The sequence below is a fragment of the Ovis aries genome, chromosome 9 (assembly GCF_016772045.2).
Source record: "Ovis aries strain OAR_USU_Benz2616 breed Rambouillet chromosome 9, ARS-UI_Ramb_v3.0, whole genome shotgun sequence".
Lineage (NCBI taxonomy): Eukaryota > Metazoa > Chordata > Mammalia > Artiodactyla > Bovidae > Ovis > Ovis aries.
In genome coordinates this window covers 80450087-80462835 of record NC_056062.1, presented here as the reverse complement: position 1 = coordinate 80462835, position 12749 = coordinate 80450087, and the positions used below count along the sequence as shown (strand labels likewise).

The 12749-nt window shown below is 43.1% G+C and overlaps 1 protein-coding gene across 9 annotated transcripts in view; it reads left to right on the top strand.

Annotated features, from left to right (window-relative positions):
• The first annotated feature begins 2431 nt into the window (after positions 1 to 2431).
• CPQ (carboxypeptidase Q) overlaps positions 2432 to 12749 on the top strand; it is a 575285-nt gene continuing 564967 nt past the window's right edge. For 4 of the 9 annotated variants that reach the window (XM_012184096.4, XM_060393492.1, XM_042254451.1 and 1 more), the window contains exon 1: positions 2432 to 2950. The gene's annotated coding sequence lies outside the window, so the exon portion shown is untranslated. Of the gene's footprint in view, positions 2951 to 3094; positions 3249 to 12749 lie in introns of those variants that run through there. The other 5 variants (XM_027973199.3, XM_060393493.1, XM_042254453.2 and 2 more) reach the window with 2 other exon arrangements.

Here is a 12749-nt window from a genome sequence, read left to right as displayed (position 1 = left end):
GTTTCCAGTTATTAGGAGCAGAGTCAAGAGCATAAAGGATGTTCCAGTTGGAGAGAGCAGCACTAAGAGGGGTGGAGATTCACAAATGTCACTGACTTGGATGCAGTGCTTAAAGCTTAAAGCCAGACATCAATAAAAACCAATGAGGGGGATGGGGGTGCAACGGTGGGGGTTGAAATTCCTGGTGGTCCCACAGCTAGTGCTCTAATAGTGGGGCCAAGGAACTAAGATCCTGCAGGCTGCCTATACACAACAACAATAAAAACACCCCCCTCCCCAAACAACAACGAGGGGAGAAATGTTGTGGTAGAGGAACTAAGATGTGATTAACTTCAACTCCAAAGCAAATGCAGAGGCTTTATGGAGGAGGGCTCCCATTAAGGTTGACGGCATAGGCCTGAACAGGTCATAGTGCGAACTCTGCATCTCACTAGTTTGTGATTTTGACGTCTCTAATTCTTAATGTCCTCATCTGTAAAGTGGGAATAATAATAATAACAATAATAACTCATAGAGTTAATGCATTAAAGTTACAGTTTATGCATTAAAGTCACAGTTAATGCATTAAAGTCTTAGCATAAAGTATCCAATAAATGTGAAGCTATTATTATTATTATATTATGAGTTGAAATTTGAGTGAGAAGAACTTCGATTGGCACTAAAGGAATAAAAGGTCTCAAAGTCAGAAAGCATGTGACACATCTGAAGAATAGCAAGTCAAAGGGCACTTTAAAATATGGTCATCAGGGCCAATCTATGAACAGTTTTTACTGGTCCATGATGAGATAAATATAGAAATTGAGAGCAAACACTTAGAAATTAAAAGAATACAAAAATAAATTGACAGTAATTTTATATTTGTATACCTGCATCCGATCCCATCACTTCATGGCAAATAGATGGGGAAACAGTGGAAAACAGTGGCTGACTTTTTCTAGGATCCAAAATCACTGCAGATGGTGATTGCAGCCATGAAATTAAAAGACGCTCACTCCTTGGAAGGAAAGTTATGACCAACCTGAACAGCATATTGAAAAGCAGAGACTTTACTTTGCCAACAAAGGTCCGTCTAGTCAAGGCTATGGTTCTTCCAGTGGTCATGTGTGGATGTGAGAGTTGGACTGTAAAGAAAGCAGAGCGCAGAAGAATTAATGCTTTTGAACTGTGGTGTTGGAGAAGACTCTTGAGAGTCCCTTGGACTGCAAAGAGATCCAACCAGTCCATCCTAAAGGAGATCAGTCCTGGGTGTTCATTGGAAGGACAGACGTTGAAGCTCAAACTCCAATACTTTGGCCACCTGATGTGAAGAGCTGACTCACTGGAAAAGACCCTGATGCTGGGAAAGATTGGGGGCAGGAGGAGAAGGGGATGACAGAGGATGAGATGGTTGGATGGGATCATCAACTCAATGGACATGGGTTTGGGTGGACTCTGGGAGTTGGTGATGGACAGGGAGGCCTGGCATGCTGCAGTTCGTGGGGTCACAAAGAGTTGGACACAACTGAGCAACTGAACCGAACTGAATTGAAAATATCCGTAATGAAAATTGAGACTTGGAGTTTTTATGTTTTTTTTTTTTCTTTTTTTTCACTTTTCTAGCAAGTTTTACGGAGAAGGCAATGGCACCCCACTCCAGTACTCTTGCCTGGAAAATCCCATGGATGGAGGAGCCTGGTGGGCTGCAGTCCATGGGGTTGCTAAGAGTCAGACACCACTGAGAGATGTTACTTTCACTTTTCACTTTCATGCATTGGGGAAGGCAATGGCAACCCACTCCAGTGTTCTTGCCTGGAGAATCCTGGGGACAGGGGAGCCTGGTGGGCTGCCGTCTATGGGGTTGCACAGAGTCGGACACGACTGAAGCGACTTAGCAGCAGCAGCAGCAGCAGCAGCAGCAGCAGCAGCAGCAGCAGCAGCAAGTCTTAAATTGTATCTTACAAAAGTGACAGTGCATGACTTATTGGAAATAATAAATAAATAAATAATAAACTATCTTTACCTCAGATAATTTGAGAAAAAGTAATACTGCAGAGCTGGAGATAGCAACATAGAGATGATCCTGGTGGGCCAGGGTCACCTTTGAGGAACTATTTTGAATGTCTGAGTTCACACTTTATTCAACGGGCAACGGGGTTACTAAAAGTTTAGACAGATTGTTAACCGAGGGTTAAGTGTAGCGAGGTAAATGGACACTGCAAATTTTGTACTTTTTAAAGTTCCCAGGGAGCATGTGTTTTTCTTGTTGTTAAAGAGGAGACCTGAATTGCTCCGTGTCTCACAAATATAACTGTTTTTATTTGACAAGAGTGTGGTTATACAAAGGAATTCAAATTTATCAAAACAGAAAAGGTTGAAAATACGTGAGCACACATTGTGTGACCAGTGATGCGAATGGCTCCTTGATACAAAAAGCTACGCCAGGTAGTCAGATGAATCTGCTTTCTCCAGCACCCTCATATAATTAACGCATCAACCGAAGAGGCAGGACTCTGCCGCATCTCTCCCAGCTGGGGTCTTCTCGTCCATCTTCTTCACCCTCGGCTCTCCAACAACCCTGCGGGGTAGGATGGGACAATAACTCTCTAATCACCCGGTAGCCGTGGGAGGCGTTGGACAGCCCACCTATCCCAGGGTTTCCAGACTCTGCCCTCATCCAGGTGCTGAGACAGCCAAAACTTCAACCTTTTCCTTTCAGCTCCTCAACCCCTTTCTTCGCTACCCGCCCGGCCACTCCTGCAAGCATACGACACCTCAGGTGAGCCCTTTGGCCACCTGAAGTCACATCTCAGGTAGGCCCTTTGGTCACTTGCGCTCTTGAAACCCCCTCGTGGCTCCGAGGTTCAAGGCCGTGGGCACCCGCGAGGCCTGAGAGCGACGTTCTGGCCGAAGGACTCCAAATAGAGACGCCAGACTGCGGGGGCCCAGGACACTGTGGAGCCAGATCCAGAAGGTGAGGGGACAGCCGGTAGCCCGCGGCCCTCAGGTCGCTTGAGTCGCAGCGAGGCCGTGGTCGGGCGTCGTGGAGGCGGCGCTTGGCCCCCCGCCCGCCTGCAGGCGCCCGGTGTCCCCGGCCGCTGCGCCCCGCCTTCTCGCCGCAGAAACCCCGGCAGCTGCCAGGACCAGGTGGGGGGTGGGCCGCGTCGCGGGTGTGGCCGCCGCCACTTGAAGGCTGGGCTCTGAACCTGGCCCTGGGCACGGCCACCCCCGCCGCCGCCGCCGGCGCCGCCATAGCTCCAGCGGCCGACCAGGTGCGTGCGCCGCCCGCCCGCCCCAGTCAGCCAACGGCTGAGCTGGCTTCCCCGGGAAGGCGAGCCGAGGCGGGTGGCCGACCCCAGAGTGAGGGGAACTTTCCGAGTAGCTCTTTCGTGGGAGCGACTGACATACGGGGTGGGGAAGCCGCCGGGAGACCGGTCTGGCCTGTGGCTTCCGCAGCAAAGGCCCAGACATGAGGAAATCGAATGAGGGCGCCGGGATGGAGGAGGATGCTGGGCGCAGAGGGCGGGAGCCAGGCATCATGGCTCCTTTTTCCTCTCGTCCTGGGACGCGGGAGGGAGTGCTCCGGCCCCAAGCTGCCGAGCTGCTTGCCTTGCCTGCATCTGGAAGCAATTCCTAATTCTCCCTTTTATCGGGAGCTCCTTTGTGGTTCTTTTCACCTTTTATTTTGTACTTTCATTTTTGGTGTGCAATTCTAGGCTCCACGCCGGCTCTTAAGTTCCACGGGACAGAGCCCCTGTTGGACTTGTCAGGTCCTCAGTGTGGTGCAGACGGTAAAGCGTCTGCCTGCAATGTGGGAGACCCAGGTTCGATTCCTGGGTTGGGAAGGTCCCCCAGAGAAGGAAATGGCAACCCACTCCAGTACTCTTGCCTGGGAAATCCCATGATGGAGGAGCCTGGTAGGCTACAGTCCATGGGGTCCCAAAGAATGGGACACGACTGAGCGACTTCACTTTCTTTTTCTTTCAGTAGTACTCAGTGAGGAATTGAGCAAAAAAGTGAGTTCCTATGGAGAACTGGTGAATTAACGTCAGTGAATGAATATGCTTGAAATAGATCTGAATGAAGGAATACATGAATGGATATAAATACACACAACGTGGAGGCAGTGGAGACAGAGGCTGACAAATCTTTATCTTCTGGTAGTTTTCCAAAGGCTATATAGATGTTGCACTCATAAACGGGCTATATAGATGTTGCACTCATAAACGCAGTCATTCTGATTGTGACTGTTTGAAAGTTCTATGCTGTATTAAAATAATCCGCAGGAGCACCCCTTCATTTTCCATTTTAGGTAGATTTTCCTTTATGCATTGCTTAAAGTGAAGTACGTCTAGGCTTCTTCTTCTGGGTTTTTTTTTTTTTTTTTGCTTCTATTTTATTTTCTGACTTTGCAGAATCAGTGTCACTATAATTTTTTTTTTACATATTGTGTACTTTATAATATTTTTAAATGTATTTATGAAAGATAAGTGAATCTGAAGGCAGTACCACGTGACTCTGCTTTTAGTAATTTGTAAAACCAGACATTTCTTTGAATTCAGGATTGTGGAGGATCTTGTTTGCTTTCCCAAGACAGGTGCTGGCTGGTTTGTGGGTGACTGAAGAAGGCTGCCTATAGTTAAGAGAGGAAAAGAGAGACATTTATCTGTGTGCAGATACTTTGGAAGTGACACAGGTGAAGACTGCTTTAACTCAATTGGTCACTGCTTCAGTTCCAGGTTTCCAGGCCTGGGTTTCAGAAAACCTGGATGACTTTAGACTTGTTCCTTTATCTCTTTAGGTCTGTTTCTTAATCTTTGAAATGCAGGAGGTTCGGTAGGACCCCTTCCTGAGATAGACTTCCAGGATTCTCTTTTATTAGGTAAAAGGTGAAATTGCAGATGATTTTAGGAAAGCTTAACTCACTTTAGCTGCTCTGCTTGGGATTCTGTAGAATATTGGCCCCACTGTCTTATCTGCAAATTACAACTCATTCCTCACCTTCTTCACATCTGCTGCAGAAGGGCCTGGGAGTTTAAGATGAGAATTATAGACTCTGGGCAGGAGGGGAGAAAGGAGGGCAAAACAGTTGTGTGCATTGCCACAGGCCCCCGTCCTGGGTCTAACTTGTTTTCAATGCACTCAGCCTGACAATGCCATATATTTTCAGTATATCTAGGGAATCATCACTATTAATTTGCCTGCATTTGAGATTAGTTATCATAGATCACAACATTTTGGAAGTGAAAGGACCTTAGAGATCTTTAAAAGGCTCTTAAAAAGTCATTTTACATATATATTAAAATATTTCTTGCATGCTACATTTCACAAAGTCCCAAATGTGTTAAGTAAAATAAAATTAACGTTACCTACTTCTGTTCTTTCAAGTCTCTTGGGAGAAGTGAAGTCAGATGTGGTGCTTGGTGAAAAAAAAAACACAACTTTTTTGACTCTGTTCTCAAAGATCCAGTTGTTGGGTCACATATGATTCCGACATGGAATGTAACAGAAATGATATTTATGGGCCAATGACCACTCACCAAGCACTGTTACATTTAACCTTTTTACTTGTTTTGCCCCATTTCATCCTTGCTGTAAACTTAAGTGCTGCATGCCTTGTAATCCCTATTCCACCTTCCAAAAATAGAAACAGTGCTTTGAAAATGGGAAGGTCAGGTATTCAAAACACAAACAGATGGAGGCAGGGTTTCTCCCAGAAATGTAGACAATCCCTGCTAGGAAAATCTGTGTAACATTGGAGAATGTGGTCTCTGTGTGTGTTCCAGGATATATATTAAACTCTCGGGCATTGTGGATAAGGGTATTTAGAATGGGAGCTCAGGAGGGGGATAATTGAGACTGAATTACAGAGAATTGGTATAGCATTTTGAAAATTATTGAGTTCCATTGCTACTCTGGAAGACTCACATTTTTACATAGGTGCACATACATCTTAATGTTAAATGTGCTCATATTTAATAATCCAGGGAGTATAAAAAGGATCAATCACATCAAGAGATATATGGATGAGTGGCACCTATGGACATCAAACTGAGTACAGTGTTGTTTCTTGGGCTAATTTTCCGATCCTTGATAAGTTGCTACCTCCCAACTTCCTTCTTTATAAGAGTGACAACTCCTAATGCAAAATACAATGCCTACCTTGCTGTAATCTAGGGGCAGGAATGCAGGATGAGTTTCTAAAACTCTTATAATTAATTGACAAGAGCAAAAGAGGAAAAGAGAGGCCCATAAAGTAAGTGGTAAATTATTTTGTTTCTTCGTCAGTCGAGTTTCATAGAAGGCAGAGACCAGTTGCAGCTGCTTGAAAAACTAAGAGTGATGCCAGTTTGATTTAGCTCAGGAGGCTGAAACTTTCTGCCCTGAAGGCTGGTGTGATGGAATAGACCTTCCCATTGCTCACAATATTATGAAAAAAACATTAAAGCAACAATTTTTATTACTTGCCCTGGAGCTAGAGCTTTAAAATGTACTTTCTTCTCCCCCTGCCCTCCCTAAACCACTTAGGTTTTTTAAAACAAACAACCCATTTATGTGTTTGCTACATTAGATTATTAGTCCTTTCCTTTATTTTTGGGCTCTGTGTCTTTATTGCAGCTAAGATGAAGGACTGGTTTGCTTCTGTGGAATTTTTCTTTAGTTATTATTTTATAACTCTGTGTGTGTTAATTTCAGTAACCGTTTATTGAGTGCGTACTGTGTGCCAGATAAAGATGAATGAGATCCCAAGTTTATGGAGGGAAGTGAGCCATCCACAAATAATTGCAGCACAGGGTGATGTGGAAGTAGTGGCCACTCATTCTCCCAGGAGAGAGGTTTGGTCAGAATTTAGGAAGACTTCACAGAGCAGGTGAATTTTGAACTGGATTTTGAAGCCTAAAGGCCAAAAGGAGGGAGAAAAGTGTTCTGAGCACAGAGAACAGGATGGGCAAAGAAAAGGAGGCAGTGTGAGCATAGCACTGCCAGGGAGAGACATGGATTGGGTGGGTCTTGTAAGGCTGGGGCCAGAGAAAGAAGGTCCTTGAATGTCATGTTATTTCAACTTTATCACAGCCTAGAAAATTTTATTTAAGAGTTTTAAAGCTAATTTTTAAAAGGGGGAGTGCTATAATTGGACTTTCTCTAGAAAATAACTCCCGCAATAATATTTTGGGGAAACTAGAGATGGAAAGCTGGGAGTCCAGAGGAAAATGAGGATGCTGGTGCTATAGTCCAAAGGAAATAGGATAAGGGTCTAAACTAGCATAGGTTTGAGAGATTATCAGCAGATAGGCAGAGCAGGGTTTAATGACTAGCCGGATATGGGAAGTAAGGTTGACGATAATTCTGAGGTTTTGGTATTGCTTACTTAGGTAGATGCAGATGCCACTAATGAGGGTAATAAACATCAGATGAGGAAGAGGTTTGGGGAGGAAGACAGTGAGTAGAGACAACTCACAGATGTGAGAACATGTAGGAATATCCTTGATGTAGACCCTTGACTAGTGACTATAGTACTGTGACATCATATAGCCAAGACTGGTCAAATTTTATGACAGATCCGCAGTCTAAATAGACAAATCAATTCAATAAATCATGTGAAAAGAAGGAAAAAACACATTAGACTTTACTAATGATGTTTATATTTCAGGTGAGTTTCTTAGAACTCTAATTCTTTTGTAACTTCTACTGAAAAAAAAAAAGATACTCAAACAATCAGGGGTTATTAAAAATTATCAAGAAAACCAAACTAGAGTGACACAGAGGGGAGTGGTTGAAACGAACAATGATAAGCAAATGGTTGGAGTGTAGCAGAGAGGACAGATTGCTCAAGACACAGGTATAGGCAGATTTGGAATACAGAGATGACATTTGAGCTGGCTCTTCCAAATAGTGTATTTCTTTAGTGGTAAGAATATCACAAGCTTTGGTTTCTCATCTGTTCAACTTGTTCAGTTCAGTTCAGTCACTCAGTCCTGTCCGACTCTTTGTGACCCCATAAACTGCAGCACACCAGGCTTCCCTGTCCTTCACCAACTCCCGGAGCTTGCTCAAACTCATGTCCATTGAGTCGGTGATGCCATCCAGCCATCTCATCCTCTGTTGTCCCCTTCTTCTCCCACATTCAATATTTCTTGTCTTTTCCAAGGAGTCATTCTTTGCACCAAGTGGCCAAAGTATTGGAGTTTCAACTTCAGCATCAATCCTTACAATGAATATTCAGGACTGATTTCCTTTAGGATGGACTGGTTGGATCTCTTTGCAGTCCAAGGGACTCTTCAAGAGTCTTCTCCAACACCACAGTTCAAAGGCATCAATTCTTTGGTGCTCAGCTTTCTTTATAGTCCAACTCTCCATCCTTACATGACTACTAGAAAAACCATTGCCTTGACTAGATGGACCTTTGTTGGCAAAGTAATGTCTGCTTTTTAATATGTTTTCTAGGTTGGTCATAGCTTTTCTTCCAAGGAGCAAGCATCTCTTAATTCAGCTTGTTAGGGAGAGACAAACAGGTGATTGTTTAGAGGTACTGTGCAGAGGGTTTATTCTTATTTTGCAGATAAAGTGTTGGAAAACTTTGAACTAAGAGAAGAAAAACAGAGTAAGATAAAATGAGAAGGGTAATAATTAGGAGGAATTTCCAGAACATTTAATGAATTCTATGAGAATTGCTAACAAAGAAAAAGTTAGATTGATGTAGTATTCTCTTAGGGTCATGGCATTAGACTTGCTTGGAAAAAAGGATAAATTAGCATAGAACCTTATATATTAGAAAGAATTTTTACATTTGATTGTTACATGAACCCTCAGAAGCATGTGCAGCCAGGCACTATTATCTTTCTTTTATAAACTAAAAATCTTGATGTGAAAGAGGCTGTAGTTTGTCTCAGATCCTATAACTGGCAAGCACTCCAGGCCTTCTGAATTTCAGCCCATTGCTCTATCCATTGTTTTGGAATCTTGCTTGCCTGGGAACCTTGATGTGTTACAGTATGTCCCTTCCACTCCCACCATGTCCATCATGTAAAAATAAGAATAAAGCAGATGATATTTGAGGGTCAAGAAAACCAAGATCAGGGAGAGAGGCAGTGATGGAAAGGCTCCTTACCACCAGCTGTGCTACATGCAGTAGAAATGGTCACGCAGTCTCTAGAGAATATCTGGGAAACTCAAACAATACTTAAAATGTAATAGGAGAGTCTACAGTATGAAACAATTTTATGATTAAATCTTCCAAGAGGCAAATAACCCTTTAATTAAGTGGCATGTTAATGGCCACTAGGATCTGGTAAACGCAGAGATCCTTCCCTAGAGCCTCCAGAAGAAATGCAGTCCTGCCAATACATTGATTTTAGCTGGTAAGTCCAGTGTTGGATTTCTGACCTACAGAGCTATAAGCATTTGTTTTGTTTAAGCCACCAAGTTTTGGGGTCTTTGTTACAGCCAGCAGTAGAAAACCAGTGCGTTGTCCTATAGATTTGTTATAGGGTTAAGGAATGTAAGCATTTAGGAGAGGCCTTCTCAGTCAATACTAGCTACTGTCATTATTATTTTTTTCACTGGTACTTTCTCTTCTGTTTTTGCCTTTTTGTAATAGCCGTCCTGCGTTTACCCCTGGATTGTTGGAAATCACTCCCCCTCCTTCCCTGAGACTGTGACCTTAGGAGTTCCTCACTCCCAGGGTAGCCGTTATTCAGTCTCCAGCAATTTGTTAGAATTACCATTCAGGTATTCCTACATTTTATGGGTTCAGTGGCTTCTGCTCCAGATAAGCCAGAGCTGGGCTGTGACTCTCTGGATTTGCCTATCTCTGTAGACTTCAGGATGGTGGTTTGCTTTTTACCCTCACTTCTCTGTTCTAAGGGGAGTGGTTGTCAGTTTGTTCAGTTCTATTTCCTCCTATAAGGACAGGAGTAATGAAAGAAGTGAAAACAGTGCTCTCAGTACCCTATAGCTGTAATGAGCTCCTCTGTTCTTAAGAGAATTCCATCTCTATACTGGATCCCTTTCTGTTCTTTGGTTTTCAACTCAGTTTCATTCCAAAGAATGCTTTCTGGATTTTCTCATAGATTGAGACGCCATTAACCAAAATAGAAAACCCAGAAAGGATTCTGTGATGTATCTGAAATACAGGGTACAAACAGGCTCAAAACCTGGGGAGATTAACCTTAACTCTTCCCTATTCCTCATCCTCCCAGATTTAAAGTCACCAAATGCTGTGTGTCTACCTTTGATAGCACCTGAAATGTTCTGTTTTTTAATTGTCCCCGTCCTTTCTATCCCCTTCATGGATCACAGCCTTGTAAGGGCAAAGGGGATTAACTCAATGAAGTTATGTGCCATCCCATGCAGGGCTACCCAGGACAGATGGGGTCATAGTGAAGAGTTCTGACAAAACGTGGTCCACTGGAGAAGGAAATGACAGCCTACTCCAGTATTCTTGCCTGGAGAACCCCATGAACAGTATGAAAAGGCAAAAAGATATGACACTGGAAGATGAGCCCACCAGGTCAGAAGGTGTCCAGTGTGCTGCTGGGGAAGAGCAGAGGGCAATTACTAATAGCTCCAGAAAGAATGAATGGCTGAGCCAAAGCAGAAATGATGGTTAGCTGTGGATGTGTCTGGTAGTGAAAGCAAAACCCGATGCTCCAAAGAACAACATTGCATAGGAACCTGGAATGTTAATTCCAGGTCCATTAATTAAGGTAAATTGGATGTGATCAAGCAGGAGATGGCAGGATTGAATATTGACATCTAAGGAATCAGTGAACTAAAATGGACAGAATAGGCAAATTTAATTCAGATGATCATTATATCCACTCTGTGGACAAGAATCCCTTAGAAGAAATGGAGTATCCCTCATAGTCAACAGAAGTATCTGAAAGGCAGTGCTTGGGTGCAACCTCAAAAATGACAGAATAATCTCGGTTTGTTTCCAAGGCAAACTATTCAGTATCACAGTAATCCAAGTCTATATCCCAGTCACTGATGCTGAAGAAGCTGGAGTTGACCGCTTCTGTGAAGACCTACAATACCTTCTGGAACTAATACCAAAAAGAAAAGAGTTTCTTGATGCTTTTGAGTTGTGGTCCCAGAGAAGACTTTTGAGAGACCCTTATCTTTAAGGAGATAAACCAGTCCATCCTAAAGGAAATCAACCCTGAATATTCATTGGAAGGACTGATGCTGAAGCTGAAGTGTCAATACTTTGGCCACCTGATGCTAAGAACTGACTCATTGGAAAAGACACTGATGTTGGGAAAGATTGAGGGCAGGAGGAGAAGAGGGCAACAGAAGATGAGATGGTTAGATAGCATCATCAACTCAGTGGACATGAATTTGAGCAAATTCTGGGAGATAGTAGATGACAGAGCAATCTGATGTGGTGCAGTTCATGGAGTTGCAAAGATTTGGATGTGACTTTAGCGACTGACCAAGAACAGCAATCCTTTCCTATCATGGCTCTAGTCATATCCTTTATTGTTTCTTGCCTTGGACGGGCAGAGTCTTTAAATCATCCACACTGCTTCAAGAGTTGGATCATAGGCCAGATCATATTATTTTCCTTCTCGGAAGACCTACACTTTGAGAAATTACCTGTGAAATAAAGTAGAAACTCCTAATGTGACATTTAAGGTTCTTAAAGATTTGGCATTAAAATGTATTTCTCAGTGCATTCCTAGTGCCTTCACTTACTGTATTAGTTCTCTAGGCCTGTCATAACAAAATACCACTGACTGTGTAGCTTAAGCAGTAGAAATTTATTTTCTCATAGTTATAGAAGTTGAAAATCCAAGATCAACGTGTCAACAGGTTTGGTTTCTTCTGAAACTTCTCTCTTTGGCTTGCAGATGTTCATCTTCTTGCTGTTTCCTCATATGGTCATTTTTTTTTCTGTTCATGTGCACCTTGGTGTCTCTATATGTCCAAATTTCCACTTCAGTCAGGTTATATTGGCCCACCTCCCCCAGTGCCCTCATTTAAACTTAATTACCTCTTTAAAGTCCCCATCTCCGAATAGCATCACATTCTGAGGCACTGGGTTGTAGGGCTTAAGCATATTAACGGGGTGTGGCACAGTTCAGCCCATAACACCTGTAAGACCCCTCCGAGTATTACTCTATATGTGTATATTGGATTGCATCATGGGGGCACATCTTGACGTGGGAAGATTTGAAAGATACTGATTCCTGGGTCCCACCTAACTGTGGGTTCTGAACCGCTCTGTCTGAAATGGGACTGGGAATACGTTTGTTGTAGGCATGTGTATGTTTCAGGTTCCCCCTAGTGCTTTATAAAACTGCAGCTTTTTATACCCCAGACTTTTCAAAATAAGTAAGTTCTGGAGAACATGTTATAAATGTTCACATCTTTGCTCACGGTTGTTCTTTAACTAGAAAGACCCTTCCTACTATACAGCTGTGAAAATTCATCTATCCTGCAAGGCTGAGCTGAAATACCATCTTCTCTGTTATTACTTCCTTGTTCTCTCCTGTGATAATCCTGCACAACTTTATTATTACAGTTGACCCTTGAACAACTTGGGGATTAGGGGCACGAACCCCATAGCAGTCAGAAATCTGAGAATAACTTTACAGTTAGCCCCACCTATCTGTAGTCCTCAGATTCAACCAACATTTGATCCTGCAGTACTGCGGTATTTATTGAAAAAAATCCAGATGTGAGTGGGCACACACTGTTCAAATCCATGTTGTTCAAGGGTCAACTGTACTTTATTGTTAATACTTTAGAATCAGTTTCCTGTTTTTTGT